The sequence below is a fragment of the Bos grunniens genome, chromosome 5 (genome assembly GCF_055505025.1).
Source record: "Bos grunniens cultivar Pamir isolate PY7600 chromosome 5, Bosgru_T2T1.0, whole genome shotgun sequence".
Classification (NCBI taxonomy): domain Eukaryota; kingdom Metazoa; phylum Chordata; class Mammalia; order Artiodactyla; family Bovidae; genus Bos; species Bos grunniens.
This window is the reverse complement of record NC_141169.1, coordinates 111,008,616-111,029,239: the sequence shown is the minus strand read 5'-3', so window position 1 is coordinate 111,029,239 and position 20,624 is coordinate 111,008,616. Positions and strand designations below refer to the sequence as shown.

Here is a 20,624-nt window from a genome sequence, read left to right as displayed (position 1 = left end):
TGCAGACTCTTTAATTGTGGCAGATGAACTCTTGGTTGTGGCATGTGGGATCTAATTCCCTGACAAGGAATCAAACTCAGCCCCCCTGCGTTGGGAAGTTGAAATCTTAGCCACCAGGATCACCAGGGAAGTCCCCCTAGCTTACATTTATTTTCACATGCAAATCTCAGGGTAAATTTCAGAAAGATGAAGGGGAGAGGAACGGCCATAGAGGGGACCTGGAGCATCTGAGGGGAAAAGAATATCATTGCCTCTGGGGAACCTCTTGTGCTGTGCTTAGTCACTCAGTCATGTCCGAGACTTTGTGACCCCATGGACTTTAGCCCACCAGCCTCCTCTTGTCCACCAGGATTCTCCAGGCAAGAATACTGGAATGGGTTGCCTTGCCCTCCTCCAGGGGATCTTCCCAACCCAGGGATCGAACCCAGGTCTCCTGCATTGGAGGCGGATTCTTTACCGACTGAGCCACCAGGGAAGCCCATATAATATATATATATATCATATATATTTATGTATATAAATGTATATGTATCTGCATATTTATATCTGCATATATATATATATATTTATATATGCAGATACATGGAATTTTAAAACATCAAGAAGAAAGGGAAAAAATCTAACCAAATGCTGTCAGTGGTTCATTCTGGGAGTGAGATAGGAGTGTGGTAGACTCACTTTTTACAAGTCATTATGGTTTGAATTTGTAACAACAGCAGGCGTAACTTCAAAATGACAGCTTAGAGATATAATTCGTATACCATAAAATTCACTCTTGTGAACTGTACAATTCAGCGAGTTTAAGTATATTCACAGAGTTGTGCAACCATTATCATTATTTTATTTAGAATATTTTCATCACCCCAAAACTTGGTACCCATTTAGTACTGACTCCCACAGCCCTTCCCCCAGCCCCTGCCCAGCCCCTGGCGACCAATATTTACTTTCTATGTATTCACCTCCTCCTTGTTGTTGTTCAGTCGCTAAGTCGGGTCTGACTCTTTTTGCAACCCCATGGCATGGACCGCCAGGTCTGCCAGGCTCCTTCTGTCCATGGGATTTCCAAGGCAAGCATACTGGAGTAGGTTTTCATTTCCTTTCCTAAGGAATCTTCCCAATCCAGGAACTGAACTCGAGTCACCTGCGTTGACAGGCAGCTTCTTTACCACTGAGCCACCAGGGAAGCCCTCAAATCCTCTGAAAATGAAAGTGAAGTCGCTCAGTCATGTTCGGCTCTTTGTGACCCCATGGACTATACAGTCCATGGAATTCTCCAGGCCAGAATACTGGAGTGGGTAGCCTTTCCCTTCTCCAGGGGATCCTCCCAACCCAGAGATGGAACCCAGGTCTCCCACATTGCAGGCTCATTCTTTAGCAGCTGAGCCACAAGGGAAGCCTTCAACTCCTCTAGGTACCTCCTATAAGTGGAATCATTCAATATTTGTTGTTGAGTAATGTTTAGATTCTTGCTCCGGTCATAATCTTAACCAGTCACTTGAAAAAACAAGAGAACTTTCCCATACCAACACAACATTATTTGCAGTTTAATTGATGGTGCTAGAAACAAATGGGGCTCGAATTTTAAAATAAAATCAGCCCCAAATGAGCAAGAGGAAATTTGTTCACACAGCACCAGGGCCGCAGAAGATCACTGGAAGACGAGAAATCCAGGTAAGTCAGGTAGAACAAGCATAACTTCATCATGAAAAAGTGAACTGATGACAGAGCAGGACTTTAGGAACTGGGCCATCCCTCCAGTCTAGGCAGCCCAGAGCCCCGGCACCTGTGAGCTTCCAATTCCAGGATTTCATTTTTCTAAGCTTCTCCGACTCCAAGATCCATGTGGGTCTGACCACACTGTACCCCAATCCAGACTGTACCCCAGGCATCAGGGCCCTGCCCAGGCCCTTGGCTCTGAGCTGCTCTCCAGGGGGCAGCCTGGCAGAGCTGCGGACAATAGGAGCATTGTGGGACCTTGGAAGCCGGGGCCTGGGGGCAGCGAGAGGCATGTGGAAAGCTCCGGAGACAGGAGTGGCAGCCGCTTCATAGCTCTCCTCATCCTCAGTGGGCCAGAGGCATGCCCTGATCATGTCAGGACAGCACCCTGCATCCCCGCCCTAGCCAACCTGGGATGAGTCGAGTCCCATAGATTCCCAGCAATGTCTAGGATAGGCAGTTATTCCAAGCCATTCTCCACAGGCCCTACTGCTCCCCACATAGACACATTCTGGAAAATCTGTCTGGGATTGCGCAAGTGAGTTTGCATCCTTACTCCAAAATGAAGCAACTCTGCAGCTGAACCTTCCAGAGTAGAGAGAACCAGAACTGCCCATCACTGGGAGGGTTCTCTCTGAGCCAGGAAATACTTTGCCTTCTGAGTCTGTCCCAGGAAGGGAGACAGGTCAAAGCAGCCACTGAAATATCCAGGCTGGAAAGGACCCCTAGGGAGTATCTAGCAAAGCCCTTCCGAGTATAGGAGACTGGAGCCAAGGAGGGAAGGTGTTCATCTAAGGTGGTAGAGGCCATTGAGGAGAGGCTGGGGCTGAACCCCATCCCCCTGACCATTGCTCTCCAAGTTACAGACTGCCTGTGAGGTCTCAGCCTGCCACACTGTCCCTCGCCCCTTTTGGCTTCCCCTGAAATGCCTGTTGCTGCTTTTCCAAATCCTACACAGCCATCAAGGTCCAACCTAGATGTCACCTCCTCCCTGAAGGCTTCCCTGATAGACCCAGATAGAAGCCACAACTCCAGGTCTTCTTACAGAATCCCACCCTTGAATTGGCGTGCTGCGATTCACACGGTTGCAAAGAGTCGGACACAACTGAGTGACTGAACTGCACTGAAAGGGGATATCCTTGCCAGTATCAGAAAGGACTTTCCACAGGCCTACCCTGGAGACACTGGCAGGCCAGTGTGGAAGACAGAATGTGAATAATCACAATAAACAGTCACAGAACGACAAGACAAGGGAGGTGATATAGAAATGGACAAAGCGCCACAGTACTTCCACAAGGAGCCTCTCCTCTCCTGTCCAGGGGTTGAGGGTACATCCTTGAAGGCTGCATGGAGAACGTGGCACTTGAACAGTGGCTCCCGTTATGTGGCATTTATTTGTGTATATGTGTCTCTCCCCATTGGACTGTGAGATCCTTGAGAATATTGATAGCTAATCTTTATTGAGCACGAACCTTATGCTAGACATTGTGTGTGTGTGTGTGTGTGTGTGTGTTGTTGGGGGGGATGTTTTCTTATTGATGTACATCCCCTCTTTGATTTCTCACAACTCGGTGAGCGTCACGTGATCCCCATTTACAATGAGGGTAAGACTCTGAGAAGTAAATTCTGCTCGAAGCCACACAGCTGTCAAAAGGTGGTCAGGACTCTGTCTGGCTCTGACTTCAAAAAAAACTTTCACCACAAGGATGTGCTGCTGGTGGACTGAGGCCTGCCTTGTGTCAGGTTCGCCTCTGCACACGTTATTTTCACTGAAAGTTCGTTCACTGCTATGTACCAGTGAGCTTTTTGAGCAAGAACCCTTCCAGGGACCCCAGGTCCACAGCCCCCAGCAGCTGTTCCAACTCACTTCTGACAGCAATAAACGGGACTGGTACTGGGGTTCTTCCTGAAGGCTAATAAGTTTGGTGCTTGGATGCAAATGGAATGTTCTAGGCCCTAAAAGTTGGGCTCCTGTGGCTCTGCAGTGGGGCTTGGGGACAGAAATTTGGCAGGAAGGAGGGGGTGGGAGATCAGAGGGCCTGACTTATAGTTGGGTCTGCAAAGCCAGTCCCCGTTTAGGTTTGGACTCTTTAGGGGTGACTGGGGGTTACAGTAGAGGTCATGGGTGCTGGAGCCCTCTCAACTATCCCTCAGAATCAACCCGGCCAGCTTTGCTAGTGAAAAGCAGGCAGGGTGGGAAATGGTTTCTGAGACTTCCTGACCTTGGAAGGTCATCTCCCCTCTGAGGACCGAGTGACAAGGAAGGGGCTATCAGGCTGGAGAGATTTCAGTCAGCCAGAAGGTCAGATCCCCTGCCAAGGCTGTCAGACACTAGAAAAGGACGGTTTGTCTCCTGCTTACCTGACTGTCTACACCAAACTGTGAGAAAGGCAGCTCTTCCCGTCTGAAACAGAAAGTGAGACTTTTCTGCAGAAGCTCTGAGCAACTTGTTTTTCCTGTAAGTAGAACAGATGTGAGCGAGAGCACACCTCATCTCCAGATGACGCAACACAGCAGAGGTGGGACGGACGAGAGAAACAGCCAACACGGATGTTGGCTCCAGCTCCATGTGCTGAGACTTAGCCTCCCGGGGAGGCAGGTGGGGGGAACTATTCTCTCCATTGACGGATGAGGAAGCAGAGGCCCAGAGAAGTTAAGCAACCTGCCTGAAATCTCCCGGCTTCTAAGAGGGCAGTGTCAGGACAAGTTTAGCTGGGCCCCCTGCCTGACCAGACAGTGGAGAAGTCCACCCTCTAGGTCCACTAGCCCCAGGGAGAGATATAGGAGTGGGGGTGGGAACAGCAGGGAGGTATCCTAATCAAGGGCGAGGCCGGAAATACAGAAAGCTGGGTTTTTCAGCTGCAGATTTGACAGGAATGTGAAGCCGTAGGAACCGGGCGGACTTGCTGCTTTCCTTATCCACCGCCTTCTGGAAAAGTCGGGAAAGTTGCTGGTCAGACTTTGGATTCTTGACTAAAAAGAACATACAACTTCAGAGTTGTGAGTTAAGTTTTATTTGGGGCAAAATGAGCACTGCATCCCAGGAGACAGCACCTCAGATAGCTCTGAGAGTCTGCTCCAAAGAGGTAGTGGGGCAAGGTCAATATATAAGATTTTGGTGAGGGGGGAGTTCAGTGCAATCAAGTGCTTGTTTCACAAGGGGTTTTCCGCCAGTCACCATTCTGCTGATGTCGTCATGAAGGGATTTAATGCTTTTCTAGGTATGAAGAGATGTAAGGATTGGGATCATGAAATCAGTTCCTGAAAATATCTGTCCACCTGAAAATGTCTCACTCCACCCTGAACTCCCTCAGGGGATCTTGAAGGTCAGCAGCTGCAGCAGCAAGAGGTTCAGTCTCTGCAGAGGCAGATGGCAAATGCTCTTGTTGTTGTGGTTCAGTTGCTGGAAAATTCTCTTGGCCAGTGCCAATTTGTAGTTGATAGGGCCCCCTCATGGTCATAAATCCAACTATACTTTAGGAGGCGTTTCATGACTATTTTGTCCCACGTTGCTGGGAAGGCCCATTCCTAGTTCTGGAGAAGATTTTGCTGATGGACTACTCAATGTGTTATTACTGGACTAGGTCATAATAGTCAAAGATCTCTGGACACCTGTCTTCTAGTTATGGTTCAGGAAAGTATTCCCTCTCAATGCATCTTCCCATATCCAGAGTTACACTATTACCATTGATCACATATCAAGCTATGCATTTGTCTAGTTATCATTATTTTCATGGGAGGCTCAGTTATACACTTGATAAAACAGGAAACAATAATCTTGTAAATCAGGCAAAATACAAACAGTTTAGCTAATAACATTAGTGGCCTTATAAGTAAATATTTCAGCTATAAGCCTCCCATACCAAGCCAGTTTTTTTGTTTTTTTGTTTGTTTTTAAAGATCTTCAAGACTAGGGAATGGGTCACTTAAGGCAGAAATCTGATTTTTCATATGGTTCATCAAATGTGTTATATCAGAGGACTCATCAGGTATGAAAACACCGCATTCAGTTTGAATTATGGCACAGGTACCTCCCTGAGATGTTGTAAGGTGTCAAGGGCCTTGTGCTTCTGTAGCACCACCTTCCTTACCATAGAGACCTCAGAGTTCAATAAGCTAATAGCCTGGTTACTATCATGTAAAGCTTGTTGAGTGAAAGTTTTTAAGACTTCAATATGGCCAATTATATCCTCTAATCCTATTGAAGGCACAAAAATAGCTGTTAAATGGTCATACCAGTAGAATACAGATCTCTTGACTCATCAAGCTCACATTAATGTTAGATTGGCTGGAGTTGCCTCTAATTTGTTGCGTATACAACCTTGAGTTCATGGGACTCCCAGGCTATGCCTTCCTATCCACCCCAGTAGAAGCCAAGGCCAGAAATTAGTGCCACAAATGTACTGAGTTCCATTAGATGCAATCCAGTGAATCTCTGGTCATCTGACCTAGTCAGTTCCATACCAATCACTGTCTCTAAGGGTAATAATAAGCATAGTTCATAAGGCATCTAGCCTCGTTTCCTAATGTAACTAGGTTGATCGTCCTTAGTATGATTTAATTGTTCCCAACATACAGGAGCTTTTAAACTTAAATGATCATAGCCTGGTGTTAACGATATAGATCCATCCCATAATTGTGGAACTTTTCCTTTTAATAGATGACAGGTTACAGTATTTGATTGAGACTTAGTTCATTGCTCTGACTGAGTCTGAGTGATCCTAAGAGAAAACTTAAATTTGTGGCCAGTGTCAGAGCAGATGTTGTTAATTTGCCAGATGACAGCATCCCATCTAATAATATCATGAGTACACAGAACAGGACCTAACTCTCTTCTAAAATAAATTTCCTAGGGGGCATCCAATCAGAGCCTTAGAGGGGATAACTCCACCAAGCCTTGGGTAGTTCTAGTACCCAGAAGAAATCAGTTCAGTTCAGTTCAGTCACTCAGTTGAGTCCAACTCTTTGTGACCCCATGGACTGCAGCATGCCAGGCTTCCCTGTCCATCACAAATTCCCGGAGCTTACTCAAACTCATGTCCATCAAATCGGTGATGCAGTCAAACCATCTCATCCTCTGTCATCCCCTTCTCCTCCCACCTTCAATCTTTCCCAGCATTAGGATCTTTTCCAATGATTCGGTTCTTCGCATAAAGTGGCCAAGGTATTGGAGCTTCAGCTTCAGCATCAGTCCTTCCAATGAATTTTCAGGGTTGATTTCCTCTAGGATTGACTGGTTTGATCTCCTTGCTATCCAAGGGACTCTCAAGAGTCTTCTCCAGCACCACAGTTCAAAAGTATCAATTCTTTGGTGCGCAGCCTTCTTTATGGTCCAACTCTCACATCCATACATGACCACTGGAAAAACTTTGACTATACAGACTTTTGTTGGCAAACTAATGTCTCTGCTTTTTAATATGCTGTCTAGGTTGGTCATAACTTTCCTTCCAAGGAGCAAGTGTCTTTTAATTTCATAGGTACAGTCACCATCTGCAGTGATTTTGGAGCCCAAGAAAATAGTCTGTCACAGTTTCTGTTGTTTCCCCATCTATTTGCCATGAAGTGATGGGACCAGATGCCATGATCTTCGTTTTTTGAATGTTGAGTTTTAGGTCAGTTTTTTCACTCTCCTCTTTCACTTTCATCAAGAGGATTTTTAGTTCCTCTTCCCTTTCTGCCATAAGGGTAGTATTATCTGCGTATCTGAGATTATTGATATTTCTCCTGGCAATCTTGATTCCAGCTTGTGCTTCATCCAGCCTGGCATTTTGCATAATGCATTCTGCATATAAGTTAAATAAGCAGGGTGACAATTTACAGCCTTGACACACTCCTTTCCCAATTCTGAACCAGTCTGCTGTTCTGTGTCCAGTTCTAACTGTTGCTTTTTGACCTACATACAGGTTTCTCAAGAGGCAAGTAAAGTGGTCTGGTATTCCCGTCTCTTTAAGAATTTGTTGATTCACACAGTTGAAGGCTTTAAGATTCACATAGTTGAAAGCTTTAGCGTAGTCAGTGAAGCAGAAGTGGATGTTTTTCTAGAATTCTCTTGCTTTTTCTATGATCCCACAGATGTTGGCAATTTGATCTCTGGTTCCTCTGCCTTTTCTAAATCCAGCTTGAACATCTGGAAGTTCTTAGTTCATGTACTGTTGAAGCCTAGCTTGGAAGATTTTGAGTATGACCTTGCTAGCATGTGAAATGAGGGCAATTGTGCACCAGTTTGAACATTCTTTGGCATTGCCCTTCTTTGGGATTGTAATGAAAACTGACCTTGTCTAGGTGGGATTATAGGTCACTGTGAAACAATAGCTTATTCACTTAGCCAAAGTAACAAAAAAGGATTTCAAAGGCAAATATAGAATAGATCATTTAAGAGGTAAAGAAACTTAAATCTATTATCAAAAGAAGTCCAGCATCTGAAGAAAGTGTGTTCCCTTAACAAGAGAAAAGCCAAATTCAAGTTTTAAATTCATTTAAAAGTAAGCTTAAGTAAATTTATATTCAATTTAGTCAGTTCTGACCATGCACAAAACTCTTTTTGCAGGGTCCGCTTTCCACAAAACTTATTACTTTCTGTACCCATTACTTTGTTTTCCCATCCTGAAACAGCCATCTGTAAGTCAGACCTACTTCCTTTTCCCTTCATAAAATGCAATTCCATTCTTCATACCTTCTTTACTGAAAACACACATCCTACTTTTCCTTAAGCAGCGAAGAACTGACCTTTATATTAGCATTCTATAGATTGGTGGGTGTAAATACCAGGGATAATTTCTAAAAAACCTTTGCTTTCTTAAAGAAAGCATCTCAGGATGGCACCAAACCTTATTCGTTAATAGTCAAAAATCTCTTTCATTTCTCTTTAAGGGGAAATTAGTTTTTAGTAATCAGTGTTTCAGAATCTTATTTCATTTGGAAATGACCTAGCTATTCAATAAACTTCCATCACTTCATTTAGCACAATGCTAGAGATTCAGGTTACCAAAATCTGGAGAGATTATTTTAGACATTCCAAAAGTATAACCATTTTTAATAGAGTTTTTCTAAAGGCTTCATATACATTTTCTTTCCTTAAAAATTTCTTCACTTGAGTTTACTTTCCTTGCTGACAAACTTGTAACAGATATAATAATATTTAACTTACATTAAACCTAGGCACAATGAAAATATTATGCTTAATGTTAATAACTCTTAAACTTGTCTATATTATATCACAAAGATTAACACCAGGTGTTTAACACTGAGTATTTCCCAGTTCTCGTGAACCTGAAATTCATTTAGGTTGATTTCTCTTGTATTTAGAATTGTTTGATTTGTAAGCACTTTTCTTTCTAATGACAGAGTTCCTCTTCTTGGGCTCTAAAATCTCTGCGGATGGCAACTGCAGCCATGAACGTGGAAGACAACTGCTTCTTGGCAGGAAAGCAGAGTCAGACAGGACTGGGCAACTGAACAGCAACTTTTCTTTAGGCCAATTAGATCAGAGCTCATTTACAAACTAATCTCAGCAATCAGCAATATTATCCAAAGACAAAGACATATACTGAGACATACATGTATTCAAATAGACACAAGAGATCTCAGCTTTGCTTTCCTAACTTAGTTATGAATCAGATTTCACAATATAAAGTTCACTAATTGTAAATAACAGTTGGAATAAGAAATTTTTTAAAAGTCTTCTTTCCCTTTTTTCCCCTCTTCAGTTTTAGGAATTAGAGATAGTCTAAATAAGTGATTCAGAGAGCTCTGGTCTCAAGGCCAAGGCATAAGAGGAGCTATTCCCACAGGGCAAGAATTCTAAAGAGATCAGTTCTTTCAAAATTTAGACCAGATAGTGCTCAATGCAGAGTTCCACAGAATAGCAAGGAGAGATAAGAAAGCCTTCCTCAGGGATCAATGCAAAGAAATAGAGGAAAACAATAGAATGGGAAAGACTAGAGATCTCTTCAAGAAAATTAGAGATACCAAGGGAACATTTCACGAAAGATGGGCTCAATAAAGGACAGAAATGGTATGGACCTAACAGAAGCAGAAGATATTAAGAAGAGGTGGCAAGAAAACACAGAAGAACTATACGAAAAAGATCTTCAAGACCTAGATAATCACGATAGTGTGATCACCCACCTAGAGCAAGACATCCTGGAATGCAAAGTCAAGTGGGCCTTAGGAAGGATCACTAGGAACAAAGCTAGTGGAGGTGATGGAATTCCAGTTGAGCTATTTCAAATCCTAAAAGATGATGCTGTGAAAGTGCTGCACTCAATATGTCAGCAAATTTGGAAAACTCAGCAGTGGCCACAGGACTGGAAAAGGTCAGTTTTCATTCCAATCCCAAAGAAAGGCAATGCCAAAGAATGCTCAAACTACCACACAATTGCACTTATCTTACACGCTAGTAAAGTAATGCTTAAAATTCTCCAAGCCAGGCTTCAGCAATACGTGAACTTCCAGATGTTCAAGCTGGTTTTAGAAAAGGCAGAGGAACCAGAGATCAAATTGCCAACATCCACCGGATCATCAAAAAAGCTAGAGAATTCCAGAAAAACATCTATTTCTGCTTTATTGACTATGCCAAAGCCTTTGACTGTGTGGATCACAATAAATGGTGGAAAATTCTGAAAGAGATGGGAATACCAGACCACCTGACCTGCCTCTTGAGAAACCTGTATGCAGGTCAGGAAGCAACCATTAGAACTGGACATGGAACAACAGACTGGTTCCAAATAGGAAAAGGAGTACGTCAAGGCTGTATATTGTCACCCTGCTTATTTAACTTACATGCAAAGTACATGATGAGAAATGCTGGACTGGAAGAAGCACAAGCTGGAATCAAGATTGCCAGGAGAAGTATCAATAACCTCAGATATGCAGATGACACCACCATTATGGCAGAAAGTGAAGAAGAACTAAAGAGCCTCTTGATGAAAGTGAAAGAGGAGAGTGAAAAAGTTGGCTTAAAGCTCAACATTCAGAAAACTAAGATCATGGCATCTGGTCCCATCATTTCATGGTAAATAGATGGGGAAACAGTGGAAACAGTGCCAGACTTTATTTTTCTGGGCTCCAAAATCACTGCAGATGGTGATTGCAGCCATGAAATTAAAAGACGCTTACTCCTTGGAAGGAAAGTTATGACCAACCTAGACAGCATATTAAAAAGCAGAGACATTACTTTGCCAACAAAGGTCTGTCTAGTCAAGGCTATGTTTTTTCCAGTGTTCATGTATGAATGTGAGAGTTGGACTATAAAGAAAGCTGAGCACCCAAGAATTGATGCTTTTGAACTATGGTGTTGGAGAAGACTCTTGAGAGTCCCTTGGACTGCAAGGAGATCAGTCCTGGGTATTCATTGGAAGGACTGATGTTGAAGCTGAAACTCCAATACTTTGGCCATCTGGTGTGAAGAGCTGACTCATTTGAAAAGACCCTGATGCTGGGAAAGATTGAGGGCAGAAGGAGAAGAAGGCGACAGAGGATGGATGGTTGGATGGCATCACCAACTCAATGGACATGGGTTTGGGTGAAATCCGGGAGTTGGTGATGGACAGGGAGGCCTGGCATGCTGTAGTTCATGGGGTTGCAAAGAGTTGGATATGACTGAGCAACTGAACTGAACTGAACTGAGTGCTCAAATTGGCCCTGATAACCAGAGTAGATTAGACCCAGCAGGGATTGTCCCTCTGGGGAAATGGGGGTCTTAGTTTGATCAGCCCCAAGCTGTTGATTATAGGAGAAAAGTCCTGGACATCAGGGAACTTCAGTTCATTTTTCCATCCTGTGGCAATAGAGATCTAATATTTTTAGGCCATTTTCCTTTGTCATTGGATCATAGCTATAGGTTGACCAGTCATTTAAAAATTTGTTGCAAGGGATTCCCAGGTGTGGTATGGAACCTTAGAAGAAGCGCTTCCCATTTTAACTTGAGCAGTTTGTACCAGATGTCTGTGCACTCAAACCAAACCAGAATCTCACCAGCCAGAAGTCACATTCCAAATAAAACAAAAGGCAGAGAGATGTCCAGAAATCAAAAGCCAAATGGCAAAAATGTCAAACGTGACTTCCCAATCCTACTAGACCTATAACCTGGCAGAGTCGGTGCTAGCAGCCTTTTTTGGTTCTGATATACTTCAAGCAATTTCTTGTTGGCTTCCTGCAAAGAAGTTACCCTATTGCTTCCTCTTTTAGAAACTTCTAGGTACCAAAGTAAGCATTCCATTCAGTCTGCTTGATCTTATACCTGGCTTTATCTAATGGTGCATGCAAAAATATCAATTTTGGAATATCAAAAGAACTCCAATTTGGACACTTTTGTTAAGATCTTCTTTAGTGTAATTTCCCCAATTAACTAAGTACTTGCAAATATGAACTCCGTACATACTGTACATGAATCTGGCTAGAGTGTTAGTTAGAGGTTGGCTTTCTGACACCCCTCGTTTCTGTTTTTGAGATGCTTCCCATTTTAAGCTGAATCTGTCAGGGATAAAAATCACTAGTGAAATTGTGTGATGGGCCTGTGTGCTGTTTGTGAGCTTAACTCCTCCAGGAGTCACCCCAGAGTCATTTCAGCTCCTCTTATGTGTCTCAGATTCTGCTCCAGCAATCTAAGACCACCATGGCTACTCAGGTCACTGAATGGCCGATACTTATTGTGACCCCAGACAAGCAAGTATTTTAATTAATGAGTGAGACTTCCCTGGTGGCTCAGACGGTAAAACGTCTGCCTACAATGAGGGAAACCTGGGTTTGATTCCTGGATTGGGAGGATCCCCTGGAGAAGGAAATGCCAACCCACTCCAGTACTCTTGCCTGGAAAATCCCATGAACTGAGGATCCTGGTAGGCTACAGTCCATGGGGTCGCAAAGAGTCGGACACGACTGAGTGATTTAACTAACTTCCCTATGGGTGGAGAAGGAAATGGCAACCAACTCCAGTATTCTTTCCTGGAAAATCCCATGGACAGAGGAGCCTAGCAGGCTATAGTTCGTGGGGTCACAAACAGTAGGACATGACTTAAGCAACTTAGCATGCGTGCATTCTCTATGGGACCACTGCACTGTGTAAGGACTTTGCCTCCACCACTCCTGTAAATTTCTCAGTCACCTGAGAAAACCATAACTGGCTGGGAGGAATCATCCCTTTTCTTTGGAGCAAGGCTCTCATGTAATCTCCTCGCTTTTATCCTGACAAAGTCTACAAAGAATTGAGGGAAAGTGTCAGATCAGCTCTTACCTAACCACTCAGCCAAGACCACTCAGTCCCCTACAACAGAGCAACCTCGGTATCTTCCAGCCAAGCCCCGGGTATTCCTGGATTTCTTTCAGTCGAGCCCCGCCCACCCAGTACCTTTCCACTGGGTGGGTATTGTTGCCCTGCTATCTTTTAGCTGAGCCCCACTCAGTGTCTAGTGCGTGGGGTATGCCCCAGCTTATTTCAATCGCCCCCCTCCCCCAGTATCATATCTTTCAACTGGGAATGGGCAAGTAACCTGCTCCACCACAAAATAAAACCCACAATCACAACCAATACAGGAGATCCGAGAACCAGGACCGACTTACCCAAATTCATCTGCACTCCCCAAGGAGGCGGATGGGCGCACCACTGCTGGTATCAAAGCTCTGGTTCCTCATGGAGTTCAGGCGAAAGAGGGAAGTCCACTGGGTCACTTCGTCAATCGCCGTAAGTGTCTAAACTGACAAAAAAGATGCACAACTTGAGAGTTGCAAATTAAATTTTATTTGGGGCAAAATGAGGACTGCATCCCAGGAGACAGCACCTCAGATAGCTCTGAGAGACTGCTCCAAAGAGGCAGTAGGGGAAGGTCAGTATAAAAGGTTTTGGTAAAGGAGTTCAATGCAGTCAAGCACTTACTTTACAAGAGGTTTTCTGCTAGTCACCAGGAGCTGATATCATCATGCCGGGATTTAGTGCTTTTCTAGATATGAAGGTACTGACTGTGGGGCAGAGTCTTGCTCTGGTGGGCAGGGCTGTGCTCAGTAAATCTTTATCCAATTTTCTGTTGATGGGTGGGGCTGTCTTCCCTCCCTGAAGTTCCCTCCCTAAGGCCAAACTATGATCAGGGTAATGGTGACCTCCTTCAAAAGGACTTAAGCCAGCACACTGGGGCTCCCAGGACTGTTGTATTCAGTGCCCCTGACCCTGTGGCAGGCCACTGTTGACCCACGCCTCTGCCAGAGACACTGGGACCCTCACGGGCAAGTCTGGCTCAGCCTCTTGTGGGGACCTTGCTCCTTTCTCCTGGGTCCTGGTGCACACAAGGTTTTGTTTGTGCCCTCCAAGAATCTGTTTCCCCCGTCCTGTGGAAATTCTGTAATCAAATCCCACTGGCCTTCAAAGTCAAATTCCCTGGAGGTTCTCATTCCCTTTGCTTGATCCTCAGGCTGGGGAATCTGTTGTGGACCCTAGAAGTTTTGCAACGGTGGGAGAGCTTCTTTGGTATAATTGTTCTGCAGTTTGTGGGTCGTCTGCTCAGCAGCTCTATGATGGGGCTGATGATGACCTCCTCCAAGAGGGCTTATGCCACACACTGTGCCTCCCAGGTCTGCTGCAGCCAGAGCCCCTGCCGACCCATGCCTCCATAGGAGACACTCAAACACAGGTCTGGCTCAGTGTCTTGTGGGGTCCCTGGGTCCTGGTGCACACAAGGCTTTGTGCACTCCGAGTGTCTCTGGCAGGTAAGAAGTTTGATTCTAAATGTGATTTCTGTGTGGATCACAACAAACTGTGGAAAATTCTTAAAGAAATGGAACTACCAGACCACCTTACCTGCCTCCTGAGAAACCTGTATGCAGGTCAAAAAGCAACAGTTAGAACTGGACATGGAACAATGGACTTGTTCCAAATTGGGACAGAAGTACATCAAGGCTGTATATTGTCACTCTGCTTATTTAACTTATGTGCAGAGTATATCATGAGAAATGCTGGGCTGGATGAAGGACAAGCTGAAATCAAGATTGCCAGGAGAAATATCAATAACCTCAGATATGCAGGTGATACCACCTTTATGGCAGAAAGTGAAGAGGAACTGAAGAGCCTCTTGATGAAAGTGAAAGAGGAGAGTGAAAAAGTTGGCTTAAAGCTCAACATTCAAAAAACGAAGATCATGGCATCTGATCCCATCACTTCATAGCAAATAGATGGGGAAACAGTGGAAACAGTGGCTGACTTTATTTTCTTGGGCTCCAAAATCACTGCAGATGGTGACTGCAGCCATGAATTTAAAAGACGCTTACTCCTTGGAAGGAAAGTTATGACCAACCTAGACAGCATATTAAAAAGCAGAGACATTACTTTGCCAACAAAGGTCCATCTAATCAAGGCTATGGTTTTTCCAGTAGTCATGTATGGATGTGAGAGTTGGACTGTGAAGAAAGCTGAGCACCGAAAAATTGATGCTTTTGAACTGTGGTGTTGGAGAAGACTCTTGAGAGTCCCTTGGACAGCAAGGATATCAAACCAGTCAATCCTAAAGGAAATCAATCCTGAAAATTCACTGGAAGGACTGATGTTGAAACTGAAGCTGAAGTTCTAGTACTTTGACCACCTGATGCACAGAGATGATTCATTAGAAAAGACCCGAATGCTAGGAAAGATTGAAGGCAGGGGGAGAAGGGGACGACAGAGGATGAGATGGTTGGATGGCATCACCAACTCAATGGGCATGAGTTTGAGCAAACTCCGAGAGATGGTGAAGAACAGGGAAGCCTGGCGTGCTGCAATCCATGGGGTCACAAAGAGTCGGACACGACTTAGTGACTGAACAACAACAATAGATACGAAGAAATGCAAAGATTGGGATCATGAAATCAGTTCCTGAAAATATCTATCTAAAGACCTGTCCCACCAGATTCCCTGGAACACAGAGGGCCTCCCTCCACCCTGAACTCCCTCAGGCGGTATTGAAAGCCATCAGCTGCAGCAACACAGGGTTCAATCTCCTCTAGGCAGACGGCAAATGCCCTTATTGTTCTTGTTCAGTTACTGGCAAATTCTCTTGGCCAGTGTCAATTTGTAGTTGACAGAATCTTCAAATTGGCCGCCCCCTGCCTCCCTCACAGCTTCTTCCTGATGCCCTTCTGCCCTCCCAAAGCCTGGCTCCTGACTCCAAGCAACAGCCTATGCCAGCCCCTCTCCAGTGCGCAGGGCAGGTGGGGGTGGGGCGGAAATGCCACACAGAGAAGGAGACAGCGCAGGCCCACCCACACTCTCCGTTTGCTGAAGAGAGTGAATACATTCAGCATTTATTCATCCTATGCCTCTGCCTTCTAGAAAGGATTTAAAGCACTCCACTTATTGACACACTCATATTGTTTCGTTTGATAAGCCTCATTCACTCGCATCCTTGTGTATTCATCATTAGTTCATTCATCCAACTATTTCTCTTTACTGCAAAGCCCATTGCTGCCCCCTTTTCTCTGGTATTCAGGGGAGGTCTTGGCCCATTAGATGCCACAGTCTTACCCAGAATTCTAAAACTGTAGGGCTGCAGCCTTTGGACAACAGCTGGTCCCACTGACTTTGCAGATGAGGAAATGGTCAGCATCCACCCGAGGTCAAGGCCATTCCGTGAAGAGCAGCCCCATCTCAGGCTTGTGGTCCAGTCCACGCTGTGGACAGGGAGCCAAGGCCACCAGAGGCTGGTCTGTGTGGCGAGGAACCAGCAGCAGCCTTGGGATCTGACCATCAGGGTTCCGGCCCCAGCTGTTCACGGCCAGTGCCCAGCTTCTTATGCCCTGGGCATGTCCACCTGAACGTCTCACAGGGCCTTGAGCACATGTCTGAACCCAGTTCTCTACCCACCTGCACATGCTTCCTGTTTCAAGCTGCCCCATCCGCCCGCATCTCAAGGGAGGTTCCACTGTCTCCCCAGCTGCAAAAGCCAGAGGACTGGGCGTCTCCTTCCCTTCCCCTGCCAGCACCCTGCAAGAGCTCCTCTATGGCTGGGCTACTCTAGACAAGCACCTCAGCCTCTCTGTGAACTGGCCTCTACACTCTCGACACAGACTTGCCTTGAGTCCATCCAGGAATAGGGAGTAGAGAAAGCCCTTGGGTGAGTCAGTAGGCCCTGAGTCTGAGCTCCACCAGGAAACAGCCTTGCTTATCCATATAATCTATGACTCTGAATTCCAAGGTCATGCCAGCTAACAACAATGGACTTCATTCGTTCATTGCACATGATGGCCAGGTGCTGTGCTAAGTACTTCATATAATTTAATTAAGGGAAATGCTACTACCCCCCCGTTTTATAGATGAGCAAATAAAGCATTGAGAAGCTAAGCAACTTGGCCCGCGGTTACACAGCTAGTGTGTGGAGTCGGGATTCAAACCCAGGTCTGACCAAGCCCGAGCCCACACACCTTGCTGGGCTGCTTTCTGTTTCCAGCACAGGAAGGTTTGGTAAGTGGCACCACCCAGAGCTCCCCATTCCCAGCTAATAAAACCATAAAACTGGACCATCAGGACTTCCCTGGTGGTCTGGTGGCTAAGACTCCACGCTCCCAATGCAGGGGGCCAGGGTTCAATCCCGGGTTGGGGAACTAGATCCCACATGCCCACAACAGCAGCAAAAAGATTGTGTGCGCTACAAGTAAGACCCGGTGGAGTCAATTAAACCTAAAAACAAACTCAAAAATCCTCACTCCCATTACACGTGGGAGGATTATGAAGCTGCTTCTTCCACTCCAGACAAGCTGGAATAAAAGTCTTGCTAGCTGACTGCAGCTGCTTGGTGCCCTGCATTCCTCAAGCGGTACCAGGCGGAGTTCAGCTGTGCCTGCCCCCTCACTAGGCCTGCCGGCTGGACGTGGGCCAAGACGCTGGGAAGCGGCCCAAGCCAGGCGCTTACACAGTGGCTCTGTGTGACCTTGGGCTCCTGAAATGGCCTGTCTCCTGGTAAGAAGAGTGCTGAGGGGCTGGGTCAGACACGGCACACCTTGAGCTGGCATAATTTCAGTGGTGGAGACAGGAGACTCCAACATGAACCGTGCATCTCTGGTGGTGAATTCAAAACAAGTTAACGCCAGGGCTGCCCAGGTGGGTCTGTATCCTGTGAGCCACCATTGCCCAGTGTCAGGACGGGTGGTGGGCACAGGAGAGATGACCCTGCATGAGCCCTCCTTAGGAAGGCCAGGGAACCAGAGAATGGGCAGGCCCCGGGGAGGGGCTGCTAAGCAGGCCTGGCTGGCACTGGATCCCAACTCTGCCACTTGTTAGAATCCAGCAAGCTAACAGATGAAGTGTTTGGAAAACTACCAAGAGCTCTCTGAATGTTTGGACTTATTACATATTAACAAAGAGCCTGCCTTTGGTTTTCTTTGCATCTCAGAGACAGCACAGGCTTTCGGACTGGGCTGACCTGCATTCTGTCCTCGGTCCTCTTTAGCTCCTGGAACTTGGACAAGTCATGTAACTTCCCTGGTGGAGAAAGGCCTCCCAGCTCGGACTCAGTCACAGCCATAAGTCTCCACAAGGCGTATATATGACCCAGAACCTCTTCCTCCCTCCCGCTTGCTAGCTCTGCTCCAACTGGCCTTCTCACTACGTTCTCTCAACATACAAAACATGCTCTGGCCTCAGAGCCTTTGGACTTGCAAGTTTTCTCTTCCTAACACTTTCTCTATCTCCAACATTGCCTTCTTGCCCCCTGGGTCTCTGCCCAAATGATCCCAATTAGGGTGATGACCATCCAGTTCAAAACAGTAACTTCTATCCTTGATTTTTCTCTGTAAGATACATTACCATCCAACATGCTCTGCATGGTTTATAACCTGCCTCCACCCATTAGAATCTAAGATGAGGACAGGGACTTTATTTTTTTCTTTTTAATTCAAAGTAATTATTTGTCTTTTATGGGTTTTGCTTTTTTACCCACTTCCTTTCCTTCATGCCTAGCAACACCTGGCTGGCTCACTTGTAGGAAAAAGGATCCAATCTTCTGTGGGTGAAATCCTACAACAGGCCTGATACACAGCAGGCATTGTGTTAGACTCCTAGAGCTGCTGTAACAAATTACCACAAAGTTGGTGGTTAGAACAGAAACTTATTCTCCCAGTTTTGGAGGCTGAAAATCCAAAATCAAGGTACCAGCTCTAGTGGAGAGGGCTTCCTCGCCTCTTGCAATTAACAAAGAGCCTGCCTTTGGTTTTCTTTGCGTCTCAGAGACAGCACAGGCTTTCGAACTAGGCTGACCTGAATTCTGTCCTCGGTCCTCTTTAGCTCCAGGTGTCCCTTAGCTTGTGGCTGCCTTTCTCTAATTTCTACCTTTCTGTGGCCCCCTTCCTCCCTGTGTGTCTCTGAGTCTAAGGACACTTGTCACTGGAATTAAGGGCCACATGGATAATCCAGGATAAGTCATCTTGAGATACTTAACTCACATCTGTGAAGACCTTTTTCCAAACATCACACTGATAGGTTCCAGGGGTTAGGACATGGGCATATCTTTTTGGGGACCAGCATTCAGTAACTACCGAATGAACTACCAGCATTCATATCAATAGGAAACAAGGACACAGAAGAGTTTATGAATTAAAAGTGTGTGTGGGGGGAAATAACAGCATCTCATTTAGTCCTGCTGCTGCTAAGTCGCTTCAGTTGTGTCCGACTGTGTGACCCCATGGACCGCAGCCCACCAGGCTCCACCGTCCCTGGGATTCTCCAGGCAAGAACACTGGAGTGGGTTGCTATTTCCTTCTCCACATTTAGTCCTGACTCCCCTCTAAAGCAGAGTCTATCCTCATTTATTTCACTGGTGACTCAGATGGTAAAGTATCTGCCTGCAATGCAGGAGACTCAGGTTCAATCCCTGGGTCAGGAAAATCCCCTGGAGAAGGAAATGGCAACACATTCCAATATTCTTGCCTGGAGAATCCATGGACAGAGGAGCCTGGTGGGCCACAACCCTAGGCCATGGGGTTGCAGAGTCAGACACGACTGAGCGACTAACACACAACATCCTGATTTACAAGCAAGGAACGGTGTGCAGTGATGAACTGACCTGCGAGCAGGAGCTTCCACCCCAAGAGCCATACAGGTATCCACCCCAGGGTGACAGGTGACATCCCAGATAAGGAAGCCAGTTGACCAGTTCCAGCTACTGCTGTCCCAACACCGAGGCCATGGAACAGGCCCAGATCTGCCCAGCTGCAGACTCTAGGGATCCTCAGGTGGGCTGCACAGCAGGGAGCAACACAGCCCAATCATCCTCATTTCATCTCTCAACAGAGAGATGGCAGATGCTGTCTCAACAGAGGGCAGGCAGAGCTTAATTTGCCGCTAAGTCTACCAGCTAAGAGGTTGCACAGTAGTGACACAATTCAGACTTGAATCCAGGTGTGATGCCTTCAAAACAGTGGCTCTTCCATGTTCTCTAGCCTCCTTATAGCCAGAAAACTCAGAAGAAACCAGCCATGTACCCAGTGAGCACAGAGCCTAGCCTCAGAATTCACCAGCACCTTGTCGCTGGGTGGCAGCCGGGAGCCTCACCAGCCACCCCCTCCCAAGTTCCAGGAAATTGCTTTCGAGGGGATATATAGACCCTGCAGATCTTGATGGTATAGCTACTGCTATTTAACCTCTTGCTACCAGTCTTTTTTTTAAAAGGATATGATGCTCTATAATTAATTTATTGTTGGTGGTGCTGGGTCTTCGTTGCTGTACAGGCTTTTCTCTAGCCGTGGTGAGTAGGGGCTGTTCTCCAGTTGCAATGCCAGGGCTTCTCATTGCAGCAGCCTCTCTTGTTGCAGAGCACAAGCTCTAGGTTGCTCGGGCTTCCACAGTTGTGGCTCCCGGGCTCTAGAGCACAGGCTCAGTAGTTGTGGGGCACGGCCTTAGTTGCTCTGTGGCATGTGGGATCTTCCTGGACCAAGGATCAAACCCGTGTCTCCTGCGT

The 20,624-nt window shown here is 46.0% G+C and overlaps 1 long non-coding RNA gene across 2 annotated transcripts; it reads right to left on the bottom strand.

The window, feature by feature from the left end:
• Positions 1 to 754: 754 nt before the first annotated feature.
• On the bottom strand, positions 755 to 14,311 carry LOC147373049 (uncharacterized). Of its 2 annotated transcripts, none has more exons than XR_015164495.1 (4): positions 13,589 to 14,311; positions 13,276 to 13,409; positions 4,078 to 4,120; positions 755 to 1,197 (listed from the first exon to the last, which is right to left on the bottom strand). It is a non-coding gene; the product is annotated as an uncharacterized LOC147373049 (long non-coding RNA). The 2 variants fall into 2 exon arrangements; XR_015164494.1 differs by having other exon boundaries at positions 4,078 to 4,172; positions 13,589 to 14,310.
• Positions 14,312 to 20,624: the final 6,313 nt, after the last annotated feature.